At 44.1% G+C, this 18,629-nt stretch overlaps 1 protein-coding gene across 6 annotated transcripts in view; it reads right to left on the bottom strand.

The window, feature by feature from the left end:
* TSPAN14 (tetraspanin 14) overlaps positions 1-11,477 on the bottom strand; it is a 75,304-nt gene extending 63,827 nt beyond the window's left edge. Inside the window, exons 1-2 of one of the 6 annotated variants that reach the window (XM_043551187.1) lie at positions 10,848-11,361; positions 10,625-10,766 (exon numbers count right to left, since the gene is read on the bottom strand). The gene's annotated coding sequence lies outside the window, so the exon portion shown is untranslated. Of the gene's footprint in view, positions 1-5,806; positions 6,356-7,421; positions 7,490-9,354; positions 9,558-10,624; positions 10,767-10,847 lie in introns of those variants that run through there. The other 5 variants (XM_027829491.3, XM_043551189.1, XM_043551191.1 and 2 more) reach the window with 5 other exon arrangements.
* Positions 11,478-18,629: the final 7,152 nt, after the last annotated feature.

The raw sequence follows: 18,629 nt of genomic DNA, 5'->3' as shown, positions 1-18,629 counted from the left end.
AAGAATTGTGCTTCAAACTGAGAAGTTTTTTAACCTACTATTGTAACAAGTTAAAAGGATACTGTTAATTTCAAAATTAAAGAAAGAAAACCTCTTCCAATATCAACTATCTTGTGACAAGAAACGGATGCATTTTTCTATGCAATGCCAGCTACATTTGTGATTTGTTTAGTATAATCAGCCAGGTAATGTCCATATTACTGGGACATGTAGGGCTCCATCACTGAAAGAGTTCGATTTTATTTTTGTCTTTTAAGACAAAGATCTTTCCATTTCAGCAAATCATATAAAGGTTTCTGGCCCATTCAAAGCTTAAATTTCAGAGCTGGTTGCAAAGGAATGTATGTCCCGAGTTGCACTCAAAACTCACTCAGAAAGGACCTTGTTTTACGTGCAATTCATGAGAGTTAAGCACATGGATCACAAAGAAAATGGCTCTTTGTGGCCATTTAGACAGCTCAACAACTCTATGTGGTAATTATTCTGCCTATCAACTGAGCCTTTCTGATAAAGAGATGGGCTTGAAAGACTTTTGAAAGAGAACTAGCAAGGAGAGCCCTGAAACACAAAGCAGTGGAGACCATGAGAAAGAGTAACCAAAAGGCATATTCTCAGCTTCTCAACAACTCACGCAGCTGAGCTAAGAGCAGAATTTTGGCTGGTCATGCAGGATATCCCCAACGGCAAGATAAAGTGAGCCAGCGTGCACTGTGAAAGACACACAAGTTTGAGGAGATGTGTGGGGTGACCAGGTTTATTCAGGGCCCATCACAGCAAGACAAAAAACAAGCTGCTCTAGTCTGATACAGCTGGCAGACAGTCTTGCTCTTCTCCCCCTTCCCCAAACACACACAAAGGGCGGGGATGGGGTCATGAGAAACTTTGTCAATTGTTTCACTAGGACTCCCTATTCTCCCCAGGGAATCAGGATAAGCTTTCCACCTCTTGTGAAGTATGCCAAGAAACAACAGCCTACCTCCTACTGATGAAGGCAGGAACCAATTTCAATAAGAATGTCAGAGCTCCTTTAAACGCAGATTTTGCCTTATATATTTGTCACCCATTGTGAGAAAAGAGACGCTCCCGTATCTGTAATCATTTGAAGTGCACAAAGGATGAATTACAACATAAAAACTTTCTAATCAGTACCTGTAACAGAGAGATAATTCTTTTTTCAAGCATCCTTAAAGTGAGAAGTGACAGCTGAAACTACTGTCCTGACAGGCTGGTGATATATCTGGTGACAAAGGAAGTACAGCCCAGTTGCAAAAGCATGAGAGGCAGAGCATTTCTGTCTTAAGAGATCTTAAAAATTGAAGTCCTGACTTTTGGTAAGACAAGGGCTCCTTTTCCCCCCACCCCCAGTCCCAAGAGTCCCTTTCCCTCATTGTTGAGCAGTACCTCGTGGGCAGAGGAGAGCATCTAATTGGGACCTCTAAGAGCTAGCTGCATTTCACTGATACTGTATAATGTCTAACACTACTCTTGCGACATGAGACTTCCAAGTGGTAGCTCCAAATTAGCCAGTTCCTTCAGTAATCCTACTTCCACTCTATGCTATTGTTTTTCCATTCACTAGCTGTAAGTATCATTATGCTGTCTATGTGAAGATTTCACGGCTATTCTCTGACTTGCCTGGAGGTTAAGTGCTTCCTCTAATACAATTTAACAGCCAGGCGTCAGAGACAAAAAGTGGGCATGAAGAAGATCAGCTACATGCCTTGGCAAGCAGCAAAAACACTGTCACACATCAAGTATCGGGGGGGGGAGCCATGTTAGTCTGTATCCACAAAAACAACAAGGAGTCCGGTGGCACCTTAAAGACTAACAGATTTATTTGAGCATAAGCTTTCATGGGTAAAAACCCCATTTCTTCAGATGCAAAGTTCAGCACCTTGGGCAAAGTGATGCCATTTCCCAGTTTCTCTCGCAGGTGCTTCTGGTGTCAGGCTTTGGCTTTTAGAATTAATTATATGTGTCAAGACAAGAGCAGACCAAAAAAAAATTAAAAATAATTGTGCTTCTCCTATAATTCACAGCATTCAGCTGCCCCAATGGGAAGAGCTGTAGTGCTTCATTCTACTTTCTATTGCTTTAGAAGCTACTTTAAAAAAGAAAAAACAAAAACAAAAAAAACCCCACCACACCTACAAAATCCCATCTATTATTTAGGAAAAACAGGATATTAAATATTTAATCTGGCACAGAAAACTGCACATTTGAAAAGGCGTGAACTTAGGGTTGTCCAGTTTTCAACCAGAAAGTCTGGTCCAAAGGGGACCCAGGCAGTTTCTGGTCAGTACTGCTGACTAGACATCAAAAGTCTGTTTACCATAGGAAGTTAGGAAGAGCAGCTACTGCTGGACTGGAGAGAAGCTTCGGAACTGGCTCCCGCAGAGGAGGTAGGTACCGTCTTCTCAACTTCCTGAGACCCCAGCTCTCTCCCGCCCTTAACTCCAGAAACAGACCCTCCTCCATCCCGATTGCCCCAGCTCCTCACCCCTGCCATGCCACAACTGCCCCTGGCCCCTCGCTTTGAGACTGACACCCCCCTCTCCACCCTGCCGTGCCCCAATTGGGCAGGTAAGCTCCGCGTCAGTTCCTCCCAGCCCCTCTCTGCAGGCGAGTCCTGGGGGAGTGAGGAGCAGACAACAGGGTCTATAGTGTCCGGTTCTGAAAAATTGGAAAGCTGGCAACCCTACATGAACTACTAAAAGGACCATGGTACCAATCCCTATTCAGTCCACCATCAATCCATTTTTTAATTAGACTCAGCTAGGGCCTGAGCCAAAGCCCATGATTGTTGAAGGAAAACTGCCAACCAATTTTAATGGTCTTTGGATCAGGCTCTTACCAAAGAGATTTTTACCATTATTCGTTATTTACTTATATTCTCAGTCACAAAATCAGACAGGCAAGATAGAGACATTTAGTCAAATAATAATATGCCTGGAGTGACTGGAGGAATAGTTCCAAGATGCCTACAGTTGATTCCTCTCATTGTTAGAGACATAGAACCTTTAAACCCTCGCCTCTGGCTTTTGAGTCTGTAATTAAAGGGTAAGGACGACCTAATAGTCACTGCTTTGCCAGAAGCTCCAGCCCTTGACACTCCAAGGATGAGGATGGACAGAAGCTGTTCTCCAAGCAAAAACAATGTTTGGTTGTGGAGAGGCTGATCAGAAGGGGGAATTCACAGTTTTTTGGCAGCATGAGCTTTATTCCCAGCACAGAGCACTTATTTGCTTCTGAAAGAGGAAGATAAAGAGGGAGGGCTGCGGGCAGGAAACCAAAAGAAAAAGAAGACGGTCAGACCCACTTGCTAGCTGGGTTCTACCAGGGGCCTTCTGAATGCATAGGAAACACAGGGAGTGTGATTTGTTTCCATTTCCTGCTGGAAGCACAGGTGTTGGAGCCATTTCATCTTGGGGCTGTATCTGAACTTCATTTTCCAACTATATGTTGTATATTTAAACAGTGAGATGCAGGTGCAATGCTGAAATGATGAGTCAATCAAGCAGAATGAGGCTTGTTTTTCCCCTACACAGAGCAGCCATTTGGAGCTTTTTTCCCCCCGAGTGGTGATGCTGTAAATAAGGTCAGGTCGATAAGAGCCAAAAGAGTTTGAGTGTAATAAATACACTGATAACTGAAACTCCTAGAAAAATAGTCTCATCTCCTGAAGTTCCCTCTGATGAGAGCTTCCAGCTTTGAGATGGATAAATCCTCACTTTGGGCAGATCAAATGACCTGAAGAGCTCACATGCTGCTACACTCCCTTCCTTTGACTCATCCTCAGCAGGAGCAGCTGATGAAGAGCAGGAGAGGAGCAGTCATCCCTTGGCATCCTGCCCATACAGCACAGCTATCCCTAGTTGTTGAAATCCAGCAGTACTCAATGTACCCAGGTGGGCTTATAAAACCTGAGATGATCCGTAGCAGCTTATCTGCCAACAGTCCTGTTCTGGTAGTGGCAATAGCAAACGAGGACGTGGAAGAATATCGAGCCTGCACTGATGGAGGCAGATGCTTTCCAAGGGTGGTCTCTTGTTCTACCTTTATTGGCTGAGAGAGCAAAAAACACATGCGTATGTCTATTTGTTCTGATCGGAAGGTCAGAGGGCCAGTAGGTGTCCCCTCATAATAAAAACTGAAGCAATAGATAAGAATATACACAACGCACACTAAAGTGGTTTTGTTCTTTTAAAACAAGGTGGTTCCACAGAAACAACTTGTCACAAAGAGGTAAACACAGCATCCATGAATTATACACTGTTAAGTACTCTTAAACACATAATTTATGCCAGCAGAAAGCACGGTACCATAGTCTCCTTTTTTTGAGACGTATTGGCCCAGAAAGCCTACAATGCACAGAAGGATGGCATAAAAATAAGCTTGTGGGTAGACACATTCTTGGCTCTGTAATGCAAACTTTGAGCAAAAAAAAAAAAAAAAAAAAAAAAAAAAGCTTAGTTGTTTCAGAAGTATACAAACCACACATTTTGATCTTCCCCCATCCCCACCCCCTGCCAACTGTAGTTTGGTGGCAGAAGAGTTCAGTTACAAAGTAGAGGATCTAACAGAGACCGGTTTCAGAGTAACAGCCGTGTTAGTCTGTATTCGCAAAAAGAAAAGGAGGACTTGGAGGACTTGTGGCACCTAAGGTGCCACAAGTCCTCCTTTTCTTTCTTCTAACAGAGACCAACATTCAAACCCTGCAGAGTTCACACTGAAGACAAAAACCAGACAACACAGAACCATACACAAACTCAACCTGTTCTAACTAAGGGTGCTCAAACTTTGCAACACCTGAGGCTGTTCAGGCAAAACCTGATAGATGAATAGGAAAGGTTTGCTGAGGTCAAGGCTCCAAGCAATAAAATCCTTGTCATCTTTACCCTGCGATTGCAGGAAAAAGGATGGCTACTGCTCCCCTTTCAAGGCTCCATGGACCACATTTAACCACCCTTAAAGGAACACATCAACATCACAACATACTGAGCTACTGCTTAAAAAGAGTAGCTGCCCAATTGCTCATTCACTGCAAGTGTGCTATTTAACTTCCTGCATCCCAAGTACCTGTGCTACAGACTTACATTAAAACACAGCAAAGTTGTAATCTTCAGTCCCAGAGAAGGTGCTCTAAATTGATGTCTGGTCTAGCGTTATGCTTCTCTGGCCACAGAAAGATGTCTTAGAGTGGTCACCTCCCACACAAACAGACCCCTTGACAGTACTGATTTATGACCTTGTTCCCATCCCAATCTACCCTAAACTGGGGGGAGTTATTCTGAGTTTTTCAGGGGCTATGGGAAGCAGAGCATAAACAGAGCAGTATCAAGTTTGCTCTGACTTTCATTAGGGGCCTGGCAGACAACTGCATAGCCCCAGAGTATAAAGAGCTCAAAGGTGGCTTTAAGCCACCTTTGCCCACTCTCATTCCTGCCTCAAGCAAAGGCAGGGAATAGGGTTGCCAATTTTGTTTGGATATATTCCTCGAGATTTCATTACATGACATGATCTTTAATTAAAGATTAATCTTAATTCCTGGAGACTCCAGGGCAATCCTGGAGGGTTGGCAACCCTAGCAGGGAGTAACCTAGAATCAGGCCCCTGGATTTGATTCACATTTCCACCACTGACTTGCTGCAGGATCTTGAGTATGGCATTCAGGCACCAGGAGCTTCTGCCACCTCCTCTGTAAGCCCTGGTCTACACGGGGGTGGGGGGAGAAAATCAATCTAGGTTACACAACTTCAGCTACGTGAATAACGTAGCTGAAGTCAACGTACTTAGATCAACTTACCGTGGCGTCTTCACCATGGTGAGTCGACTGCTGCTGCTGCTCCCCCATCGACTCTGCCTGCACCTCTCGCAGTGCTGGAGTCCAAGAGTTGACGGGAGAGCGCTCGGGGGTTGATTTATCGTGTCTAGTCTAGTTGCGATAAATCAATCCCCGCTGGATGGATTGCCGCCTGCTGATCCGGCGGGTAGTGCAGACATACCTTAAGATGAGATAATACAATGTCTACCCCCCAGGAAGTTTCCAGGCTTAGTTTTAAAAAATGAAAACTTATAAAGTACTTCAAACTACTCACTGAACCACCACAACAATGCTGCTATAAACATTTGTTTCCAGATTTTTAAAAACACAAGTTCCATTCTTTAGAAGAAAATGCTGTTTCAATAAAAACAAGTTGTGTTCCTATTTTCTTAGGAAAGCATTGCTGTTGTTTTCAGCATAGTTTGCTCAAGATGAAAATAACTGAGCTTCTTTTAATACCATTACTAGATTGACACACCACACCCACTAGACACTCTCTTCAGAGTTGATAACCCCACATCACAGAACACCAATCTGAGACAGCGAGGGCCCTAGATATGTGTTTTTAAAGACAACAGAGAGGAGTTAAAATACAAAACAGCAGCACTCTTCCTCCCCACAAGGCCAGCCACATTTTATCCCAATTAGGAGGCCCAGAATGGATTAAAATTCCCAGCCCACGCTTTCCCACAATTCCCCCACACAGAACTCCAGCTTCACACAAACAGCAAGAATGACACACATTCATCCATGCACAAGCGCTTGAAGCTAGTCTGTATGCTTAGCTACTTAGAACTAGTAACGATAACGCTATCAATACTGGACCCGGCCTGGGGATTCACAAGTGGTTGGTGCTGATAGCCGAAGGCTGCATCTCTAAATGAATGCCTAGGAGTGACTTTGTATCTCCAAGAAACACTCTGTGCTTTCATTATTTTTCTTAGAAATTCATCGCTTTAAGGCACTGCCAGTTTTAATCACTTAAACAAGAGTTGCAGAGTGCCTAGATGTTACAGTGCTGAATCAATTTTTCCCTCCCATGAGACACTAAGGCCTGACTGTCCATCCCCTCCCTCCTACCCACGCGCACCACCAGAGTGCAAACTCTTATTTACAGTATTTTTTCTTCTTTGCAACATGGACAGCCTTTTTGGTTGTTTCTGTACAGCACCTAGCACACTGGGATCCTGGTCCATGCCTGAGGCTCCTAGTTGCTATAGCAGGGGTGGGCAAATGTTTTGGCCTGAGGGCCACATCTGGGTATGGAAATTGTATGGGGGCCCATGAATGCTCACGAAACAGGTTTGGGATGTGGGAGTGGGTGAGGGTGCCAGCTGGGGGTGCAGGCTCTGGGGTGGGGCTGGAAATGAGGCATTCAGGGTGCAGGAAGGGGCCCTGGGCTGGGGCAGGGGGTTGGCGTGTGGGTGAGGGCAAGGGCTCCGGCTGGGGGTGTGGGCTCTGGGGTGGGGATGAGGGGCTGCGGGTGCAGGAGGGTGCTCCGGGCTAGGACCGAGGGGTTCAGAGGGGGATCAGGGCTGGGGCAGAGAGTGAGGGGCATGGGAGGGTGTTAGGGGTGCAGGCTCCGGGCAGCTCTTACTTCAAGCACCTCCCGGAAGCAGCAGCATGTCCCAGTCTCCTACGTGGAGGCATGGCCAGGTCGTTCTGTGCGCTGCCCTGTCAGCAGGCACCACCCCTGCAGCTCCCATTGCCCATGGTTCCCGGCCAATGGAAACAGCGGGGGTGGTGCTTGGGGCCAGAGCGGGGACGTGCCGCTGCTTCCAGGAGCTGCATGCGGCCATGGCACGCGTGGAGTGGGGCAAGCCCCCCAACCCGGCAGGATCTTGAGGGCCAGCTTAAGACGTCTGAAGGGCCAGATACAGCCCCCAGGCTGTAGTTTGCCCACCCCTGTGCTATAGTAATACAAATAATAAATAAGCATCATGAAGGATTCCAAATGGAGTCAACTGAATCAACAAGGTGCTTAAATATGTGCTTAACTTTAATCTTAGATTAGGCATGTGTTGAATTGAGGCCTTAATGTTCACACAGCACTTTGAAGATAGTAAAGTTCTACTACTCCTTGTCTACATAGGAAAGTTTTACCAGTTACACCAATTCTGCAGTTACACTAGAATAGCTCTCACGTGGGCACTTATGGTATGAGTTACTTTACTGAGTTTATCTTAAACCGGAAACCTACTGACCGCTATACTTACCTACATACTTCCAGCTTCCATCCAGGACACACCACATGATCCATTGTCTACAGCCAAGCTCTAAAATACAACCACATTTGCTCCAATCCCTCAGACAGAGACAAACACCTACAAGATCTCTATCAAGCGTTCTTAAAACTACAATACCCACCTGCTGAAGTGACAAAAAAACAGATTGACAGAGCCAGAAAAGTACCCCAAAGTCACCTACTACAGGACAGGCCCAACAAAGAAAGTAACAGAACGCCACTAGCTGTCACCTTCGGCCCCCCAACTAAAACCTCTCCAGCGCATCAAAGATTTACAACCTATCCTGAAAAATGATCCCTCACTCTCAGAGATCTTGGGAGACAGGACAGTCCTTGTTTACAGACAGCCCCCCCAACCTGAAAGAAATACTCTCCAGCAACCACACACCACACAACAAAAACACTAACCCAGGAACTTATCCTTCCAACAAAGCCCGATGCCAACTCTATCCACATATTTATTCAAGTGACACCATCATAGGACCTCATCACATTAGCACGCCATCAGAGGCTCGTTCACCTGCACATCTACTAATGTGATATGTGCCATCATGTGCCAGCAATGCCCCTCTGCCAAGTATATTGGCCAAACCAGACAGTCTCTACGCAAAAGACGACATCAGGAATCATAACATTTAAAAACCAGTAGGAGAACACTTCAACCTGCCTAGCCACTCAGTAAAAGATTTAAGGGTGGCAATTTTGCAACAGAAAAGCTTCAAAAACAGACCCCAAGGAGAAACTGCTGAGCTTGAATTAATATGCAAACTAGATACCATTAACTTGGGTTTGAATAGAGAGTGGGAGTGGCTGGATCATTACACTTATTGAATCTATTTCCCTAAGTTAAGTATCCTCACACCTTCTTGTCAACTGTCTAAATGGGCCATCTCGATTATCACTACAAAAGTTTTTTTTGCCTGCTGATAATAGCTCATCTTAACTAATTAGCCTCTCACAGTTTGTATGGTAACTTCCAACTTATATGCATGTGTGTATATATCTTCTTACTATATGTTCCATTCTGTGCATCCGATGAAGTGGGCTGTAGCCCACAAAAGCTTTTCTAATAAATTTGTTAGTCTCTAAGGTGCCACAAGTACTCCTGTTCTCCCTTCCTTAATGACGACTAAAAAAATAAAAGGGGGGCAGGCACTCATACTATAATGGGAGAGAGAGGTTATTCCAACATAACTACAGAGGTTTACATTTACACCCTTTGGTTATACCAAAAGACCCTTTCCCATGTAAACAAGGTCTAAAGAAGGAGTATTACTCAACTCACCTCTCCAGGTGGAACAAAGCAACTGTTAAACAGTGCTCTGTAATAGCATATTCAGTTGAAACTGCAGGGGGAGGGGCTAGTTAGAATGCAATTGATTAAACTGCAATTGGACCTGAACATGTTAATTCTACTGCTGCAAGATGCCCTTTTAATGGCCTCAAGTGGACAGGACCTCCACTTTCTGATTCATCTGGAAGATAGCCCATCCAAACTCATCTTGGCAGTATTTTGTTATTGAACCAGAGGAAAGAGTGTGTCAGCTGTGTACTGATGCCACCACCTCCTGCAGCATCTTATCTTCCTCATTCAAGTACTGGCTCAGTTGGATCCTGATTAGCAATATCAGATCTAACAACTTTAGAGCTGGGTGATATAGGAAACCCGGTCACATTTTAAATACTGTTAACAGAAACCAAAATAGGCCCTGGTGATTTCGATTGAGCTCCATCAGGAGTCTGTTGCAGGATCAGAGCTTTACTCATCTGGGAAGGCTGCAATTGAAGCCATGAGATAGTACAATATACCAATGCCCTTTAATTGCATTGTTATGAGCTTTGAGAAAATTGTGTGCATGTGGAAAGGAGGGGGGGAAGAGCCACTAAAATAAATTGTTGTGAGAGCATCCCCATCAGTCCAGTAAATCATTATTAAATGACTTGTAGAATTCAACGTGGATGGTTTAAAGGGCATTCACAGTGCAGGCAGACCTGTTTCTTAAATAGCTACAGTACGATTACAGGAAACTTTCTCCCATAAATTGTTTAGTCTCTAAGGTGCCACTAGTACTCCTTTTCTTTTTGTGAATACATACTAACAGGGCTGCTACTCTGAAACCTTTCTCCCATGTGGAACTAATTGCATCTCAACCACCACAGGCAAGCCCTGCGACAACTTAAACTCCCAGAGAAGCCTCTCAAGGTTGCCTTCTTGAGCTTCTTTTCTCTTGAGCCTCAATCTGCTCAGCATTTTAGAAGTTTTATGCACATCTCTTCTCTCGCCTATTTATGTGAAGGTATAAACTAAGACAGACTCATGCACACTCTCTCTCACTATGTGACAATACAAATAAATTCCACGTGGGCTCTTCGAACCCACCCCAGCGAACATGATCAACTACAAAAATTGAGGCTAATGTACATGAACCCGTGTGAGTGCCCGCCCACTGCCCGGAACCCAATAGGACTGAGTCCCGACAGGCACGGCAGACTAACGAGAGAGAACATTCTCATTCATTGTCTAAATCCCCAAGAGAGAGGAAGGAAAGACTTACAACCAGAAGGCTGGGTGCAGCGTTAACAATCGGGCTGCTCCTGCTCCGGGCTACGAACGAGAATCGCTCTTAGAAAAAGCCCAGGGAGAAATTAGCTGGGGAGAACGATTGTAAAGAGCCGAAGACCAGGAAACAACAGCACCTAAGAGAGAGTGACACAATGACGGCAGCACACAAGGAAGATCGGTACACAGCCGAAAGCAGCACAGGAAACGAGACTCACCCAGGAGCAGCCCCGGAGCCTGCTTAGTAAGTTTCACCAACTTGGGTGAAAGGCAAGAGGCTGCTAAAAACACAGGCGTTCCTCGGTTGGTTCCTGCCTCGGTTAGTCCATGAAAGCGGATCACACGTGAAAAGGAAGTCCCCCGCGCTCAGTAAATAATGACACCCGATTCTGCAGAGCTTTCCCTGCTGAGCTCTCCAGTGGTGTGCAGCTGGTGTACTCCTTGGCAGCACAGGAAATGTACTAATCGTGTCTGTCAGGCCCCGCCTCTCTTTCGCAACAGGACGCGCACACAGACAGGGTCATTTTACACAAAGGAGAACTTCCAGGGAGCAGTTGCCTGAGTTTGCCTCTCCTTCTGGATACAATTCTACCCTGACCTCTCCATGCACATCAACTAGCTTTTTTTTTTTTCAACCCGTGTCTCTAATAGTTTGTAGGGGGGAAGTTCATATACTGGCCTAAATTTAGCTAAGAGAAACACCCACTAATTCCAGTCACGTGCATTTTAGACACTCCCACCAGTTAATTTTTGTATGCCGTTTAATATGATTCCTTCCCCTCCCCCTCCACTATTCATAATACTTGCCATCCTACAGACTCAAAGGGCTTTACAAATATTTGTAACGCTCATCAGGCTGACAGTGGCTCAGCTGTACTTCATACACACCAGGAGATTAATTAAGGTACACAGCCTTCCTGAGAGGTTATAATTAGCCCACTTCCAGCCCCACTCTGTCACTTGTTTTAGATTAAAAACTGATTTAAAATTAAAGTATTATATAGAGCATTGCTATAATCCTCATTTTTAATCACAAGTCTTGCACTATTTGCTGTTTGTCTTCAACCCCCCAGTTCCTGGAGTCCTGTGACTAGGTGGGAATCTCACTTTATTTGTTTTTTTAAGCAAAAGCTAAATGTCTAATCCTCACGGGCATGACAACAATAGTGTATTGATGCCTCAGTGGGCCCTGGTGCAAGAATAGGTTAGGGGCCCCCTTCCCAATTCTGAAATCTAAAGTTTTGCTTGCCCCCAATATCCCCATTTGCACCACAACCCACCAACATCCTCCACTCCCTCACCCCCACCAATCCATAGCCCACCAGCACCTTGCCCCTCACCCACTGCCAAGGGCAATTTGTTAGTCACTCACCCCTCCTTCCTCCAGGTCAGTATTCTGCCCCATCCCAGCCTACAGGCAGCTGCTCACATCACCTGACCCACCCTGTCACAATACCAGCCAAATTTGATGAGTGGCATCACAACCTGGCACATGGAGTCAAAGCTCCACTCAGGTTTGGCCCAGCTGCCCCTCCATCATGGTGCAAGGGAGGCTGGGCCAAACTTGAGTGGCACTACAACCCCATGTGTCAAGTTGCAATGCCACTCACTCACATTTGGCCCAGCTGCCTCCTCTGCAGTGATCGGGGTGGGTAGCAGGACCAATGAGTGAGTGGTTTTGCAACCCTGTGTGTGCCAGGTGAAGTGCCAGAATGTTATTCCATTCCCTAAGCTCCTTGGGGGATTGAGTTCAACTGCACCATTGTACAGTGGTACCTCAGAGTTATGAACACCAGAGTTAGTAACTGACTGTTCAATCACACTCCTCATTTGGAAGCAAAGTACACAATCAGGCAGCAGCAGAGACGCCCCCCTCCCACAAAGCAAGTACTTTACAGTGCTGTGTTAAATGTAAACTACTAAAAAAATAAAGGGAAAGGGAAATAAAAAAAGATTTGACAAGGTAAGAAAACTCATTTAAATTAAGATGGTTAAAAACAGCATTTTTCTTCTGCATAGTAAATTTTCAAAGCTGTATTAAGTCAATGTTCAGTTGTAAATTTTTGAAAGAACCATAAGGTTTTGTTCAGAGTTGCAAACAACCCCCATTCCCAAGCTGTTTGTAACTCTGAGGTTCTAGTGTAGCTACACCGCAGTGGAGAAAAGCTTGAAAACATTTAACTGAGAACACACTAAAGGTTCAGCAACCAGCAAGCAAAGAAAAAGAATCCAAGAACACATTTTAAAAAATGTGTCTTGTGATTTTTAAATCAATCTCCTGCTTGTGGGGGATGGACTGATTCATGGGTTTTGAACACTTGCAATTGGCAATAATGTTCAGAGAGGTGAGAGTAATCATATAGTCTGGTTTTATGGGAACACCCCGAAGTAAGGAGATTTCCCCAGTCTTCTGATTGTGTTTATGAAAAACAGATCCCTGTTCCTACCAGTCCCTGAACCTGGTTATCATTAGATTGCTCAGACCACCTTCACACGCTGCCCCTGGCTATCATTAGATTGCTGTGCTGAGCTCCTGCACATCAATGCCTCTGCTGGTCACCGGGAACAGCTGCTTCCTGACAGTTACAACTCAGCTATTCAGGGAGCACCAATAACTTGGCTCTCTTGGGTGAATAGTAGGCTGGACCCTCCTGACCCACAGAGTCTCTGCTGAGTGATATTAGCAGGTATCCCCAGCACAATGGCTCTTAGAATTAACACACCACAGAGATACATGGGGCAGTTCCCACCCCTCAGAGCCATTGTTTCAGACTGTCTGCAGCCTGAAGCAGACAGCACTGCTTCGGTTATGCTCAGTTCATTTTTTCCAAGCATTTCTTCACAACCTGAGGGCTGCAAACTTAAAAAAAAAAAGTCTGATGTAATTCAGTGCCTCCTTGAGCTGGAGCCTGAGGTACAGGCCTTATGGTGTCTATGTCTTGGTGCGGTCCTGTTGAGTGGTTTTGCAACGAGGAGAAGAGATCCAGTGCTTCTCAACCCATTTACCATTGTGGGCTGCATCCAGTACTACCTGTATGGCCCTGAGGATGTCACATGGGCTGCAGGTCTGTGCTGATTGGGCCGCAAGCAGGCCGCAGGTTGAGAACCACTACCTGAGCATTGCAGGATGCCGTGCTGGCCATTGGTGCCTTCTTCTCTCCAAGATGCCCTCTTCCTCTTTAACAGTGTAGAAAGTTGGGTGGGAAATACACTGTCACACTCACACCACTCCTCTCTGTACTGGTGTATGTCAGCAACTTGTCTAATCTCTGTCCATGCCCTTTGCCTGTGGACGCCCATCTCCCCTGCCATCAACATCCCAGACTTTCATTTGAAATGATCTGATCAACCGGGGGGGGGGGGTGGGGGAGAGAGTCTAGAAGGCTTTGGTACTGGTAGGCCACTAGCCATGGAGATTGCAGCAATCAACATTTTAAACAGATTCCACATCCTTTGTGACAGGCATGTGAAAGGGTTGCTGTTATACTGTATGCAGGGAACATTACAGTGGGGTATATTTTCATCTTTAAGAGTGGGGATTACCGCAGTGGTCACTCTTAAAAATGTTTCAGTTGCCTTTGCCACTAACCAACCAACCTTCCCTCTATATTCACAATAGCTCCTTGTTGTAAAGTTTAAATAGTATCCCCTCTATTGCAGTAATTGTAACTGCAAAGGCAAACTTGTAAAGTCTGTAAAGCTTTGCTTGGCCAAGGCTTCAATTTTCTCACTAGAATGAAGAGGCTGAAGTGGAAAACAAGACTGATAGAGATGCAAACTGTCATGTTTACACATAGCTCATCAACACCGTTTCCTGTGGCCATCACAAAACATTTCCTAACATTAAATGAGGGACCAGGAGAAGCTGCTGGAATGGGGCACAGGGACCACAGCTGTTCACTAGTCCCTGCAACTGAGGACATTATTGCTATTATAGAATTATTATCTATTGCTTCTCCTGACTGAAGTACGAATTCGTAGGGGAGGAAGGTTCTATTGCTGCCAGGATGTGTCACTGTACGCAAGTGGTTTCACCTGAGATTGCGATGTGTGATTGCAAGCTCCACTGGTTAGGAAAGATATAGGCAACAAGAGAAATATAAACGGGGATGAAACACATGAGAAGATTCTGAGAGAGTTCAAACAGTCTCAGATAATAAGGCTACAAGAAAATAATTAGAAGCTAAGGAGGTAAAGATTTAAATGTTCTTGTCCTTTTTAAGCCACTAGCCCAAACTGTAGTTTGGCTGAATCAAGCAGCCAGTAGGATTAGACTGGACCATTTATTCCAGCTAACTCACACTGTAATTGCTATTTCACATTTCTCCATATTTTCTCCACCTCATCTCCCTCTAGCATTTCCAATTGGGTGGTGCATGTACTGGCTCATTCACTAAATTAGTCTCAGCTGTAACAGACCGTCTACAACGGAAAGTAATTGAGGAACGTTCATTCTCGCTATCCAAGAAGAAGTTCGATAAAGCATTAGTGTGGGAATGACAGAGAGTCTATTATCCTCAATCCACCTGCAGTGAACCACTGTCATTCCAACTAATGTTTTATCAAGTGTTTTCGCTGTAGTTCTATTAAATTAGTAATTTCCTCCCAAGCCCATTTTTATAAATGCATATGTATGGTGTATTTATAAAATGGCCAGACTGTACCATTCCGCCTCTCCCCATTAGTCCCATCCCAAATCTCCTATATTAGGAAAGTAGAACGTACGTAACAGTAAAAAGGGCACAAGAATATTTGTCTTTCAGCTGCTCCTGTTGTCTTTTCTAACAGGTTTCTTCTAGCCCAGTAGGAATCCATGGTGTTCAATTTCTGGCACATTTATTTACTTTGCAAATTCTTTGCAGTACCCCTTTTTCCCTGACCTTCCTTACACCTGGAGAAGCAGTGACATCAAGTGGTGAAACTATACAGAGTAGATTTCCTTGTATGTCTGCCTTAAAATGCTCTCTTTGTTTTGTAGGAAATAAATCTGAAAAATGCAGGGAGGATTCCTTGGAATTCTCTTCTTTTTATACAAGCTTGTAAATGGCACCAACTTCACGTGGTCTCACAGCAGCAAGAATATATTACTGACAAAGTGAAACAAAAAACACAGCATAGAAAACAAACAGAAAAGACCCTGTCATGTAGAGAGTTTACCAGATGACTTAAAGGGACACTGTAAACCTGAGATCTACATCAACATTTTTAAAAGAATGAGTTAAAAGCAGTTTCAGCTACTGACATCTGCCCCCAAGTCTTCCTGCTAATTTGGTGATTTCACAACAGTATCCTGTTGTTTAAAAGCGTGTTCTCATATTTGTGTGGGAAGAAAGAAAGAAAAAAAAAAAAAATCAACAAAAACAACCTACCCCTATCCCAGACAAAGGGAAATAGGCTACAGTGAAACAGACCTTACACAAATTGCTTTCTTTCACAAACACAGAGTAAACCAACTGAAAAACTAGAGTTTGCTTTCTGATCTCTTCTAGTTATAGTCATTTTACCATAATCTTACTTGTAACTAAAGTAGGCAAACAATTTCCAGACCAAAATGATTTAAAAGTTGAGGATGTCTCTTTAAAGGAGTCACTCAGATTTTGTGTACCTATTTATTAAAAAAGCGAGCAGAACAAATGAAATAAATGTAAGAAGCTGAGCCTGCAGGGGTCACTGATGCTGCACAGCAACCATCAACACAGAGGCTAATTGCAATGAGCAAAAATACATTGAATTTTTTTTTTTACATTCAAGTAGAGAATATTGTGATAAAGCAGCTATTCAGACGACTCCTTCCCCACCCACACACTGCAGTGAGGCAGCTTCACCAGATGCTCTGTTATCATTCCAAGTAGATTTTGTTTTTCCTTCGCATTCTCAAGATCACTTGTGCATTATCTCCTAGAGACTGTCCGCTTCACATGCTTTATCCAAATTCCTCTTATTCCCTGTTTCTGTCTGTCCTGGAGCTCTCACTAGATTTTTTTCAGTCCCCTCTCTCTTCACTATTGCCGCATGTTCAAAAAAAGACAGGTCAGGCCCCCAAAAGTCTCACGATTGGTTTAAAAATCATGGGATTTTACGATTTTTTTAAAAAAAATACTAGATTTGGAGTTTCTTTGCCTTTTGAACGTTTAGGGTTTACAGCTTTGGGGTCTTCTCTGCAACCAGGAGAAACTAGAAACTTACATTTTAAAAGACCAAAAAACCTGAGATGCTGATACCGCCACAGGACTCGGGAGTTTCAGGCTTCAAGCAAAACACCACATCTCACTGGAGTTGGTAGCACTGCCCCGTAACGGCTCATGTCCAACTGCCACGGAACATTCTGATTCTAACATTCTCTCCCTTCTCTGGCCAGAGGCATCACCTGAATAGTCCATGTGCTGTGCCTGACCTGAGTGCAAGAGGGCCTGACAGCCCCTAGGGGTGATTCCAGTCCTTGATAAAACATTGCACAGGGCCTTTTGAGAGGCATAGTCATAGGTCAGCCTGGCTGAACAGGGTAAAGGGATACATATAATGCCCTTTAAACAACGGCTAAGCATTTTAAGCCTGAAGTGGGACGGGATGAAAGCTGGCTTCCTGCCTCAGTTTCCTTAACTCCACTGGATGGTGAAAGAAATGGATGAAAGTGTAACCGTGACTTGGATGTGTCATGCAGGGGTTGAACCTTAAAGCTCTGGATCTAAAAGCATGACCCCTCTGCCAAGAGAGCTAGAAGAAGGTCCATTATGTTGGAGTCAACAGCAGACTTACCCCCTCTTACATGAAGAAAAGGAGTACTTGTGGCACCTTAGAGACTAACCAATTTATCTGAGCATAAGCTTTCGTGAGCTACAGCTAACTTCATCGGATGCAACCTCTTACATGGTATAGCCACTAGAGAGGGACATAAGCCCATGTTCTGGCAGGATGGGATACAAAAGCACTGGAATTTTTCGGCACCCCACAACAACATTTTATCTACATACACAAAATGTAACCTTTTTAACTATATCAATATATTAAAATGGTACAACCTTCCCAGTATGGACTTCATTATAGTGGTATGAAGGTACTTATACCAGCATAATTTATCTCTGTAAATTATACTGCTATAGCTTTGTCCCATAAGGCACCTTTATGCTGATCTAACTGCACCCCCACTGGAGGCTGAACTGGTTTAACTATTTCAGTAATAGACAGACACACACACACACACAAACTGAAAGAGTTAAATCTGTACATAAACTGAGTGAAGACCAACCTAAGATATAGGACAGTCTAGGGCAATTTTCTGAAGAAAGGCAGAGACATGGGCAAAAACAATTTGCTCATTCTGCAGGAGGCTGACTAGGGCTAAGAGTTAGCTGTTTGTGGACAGATGTTTACATGACATTTTAATAGACCCGAATCAGAGGTGGGCTGCTGTTCTAACAATATCACTGCCTCCGTCTTAAGCATCCACGCTGTCTTTTTAAATTGGGAACTGTGTGCAAAAAGTACATCCCAACCTCTATTAATGACCTCACATGTCAGACAGGGTTACACAGAGTAAGGTCAAATGAAATGACTAGCTGATGTAGAAGCTGTGCTGCATTTGGACCCCTCACTAAGGATAGAAAAAACAAATTTCAAAATAATGGCAGTAAGCAAGAGATGGGCTCAAGTATGGCTTTCAAATCAAATGTCTTAGTAAACATGTGGGTACCAAATTTTAGATGCCATAGGCTCACGTACATCCTCTTCACAAAGGAAAAACAAAAAGGTGGGTACAGACAGAGGTTTAGTCAAAATAGTTCTCTCTCTGGGAGAAAGTATTTAAAAAAAATAAAAAGAGTCCTGAAGAGTGTCATTTAAACACTGTGAGAGTTTTAAATAACCTAGATGTGCTAATACTAGTCTGCAGTGGTTGGGAAATTTCAGATTTCTTTGAAATTGCCTTTTTTAGCTGCCACAAATAGACAAGAAGAGATCTCTCTCCACTGAGTTGAGAATACAGTAAATGAAGAAACACTGAC

The sequence above is a fragment of the Chelonia mydas genome, chromosome 7 (assembly GCF_015237465.2).
Source record: "Chelonia mydas isolate rCheMyd1 chromosome 7, rCheMyd1.pri.v2, whole genome shotgun sequence".
NCBI classification, from domain to species: Eukaryota; Metazoa; Chordata; order Testudines; family Cheloniidae; genus Chelonia; species Chelonia mydas.
Note: the sequence above shows the minus strand (reverse complement) of the source record. Positions and strands in the feature narration are given on the sequence as shown.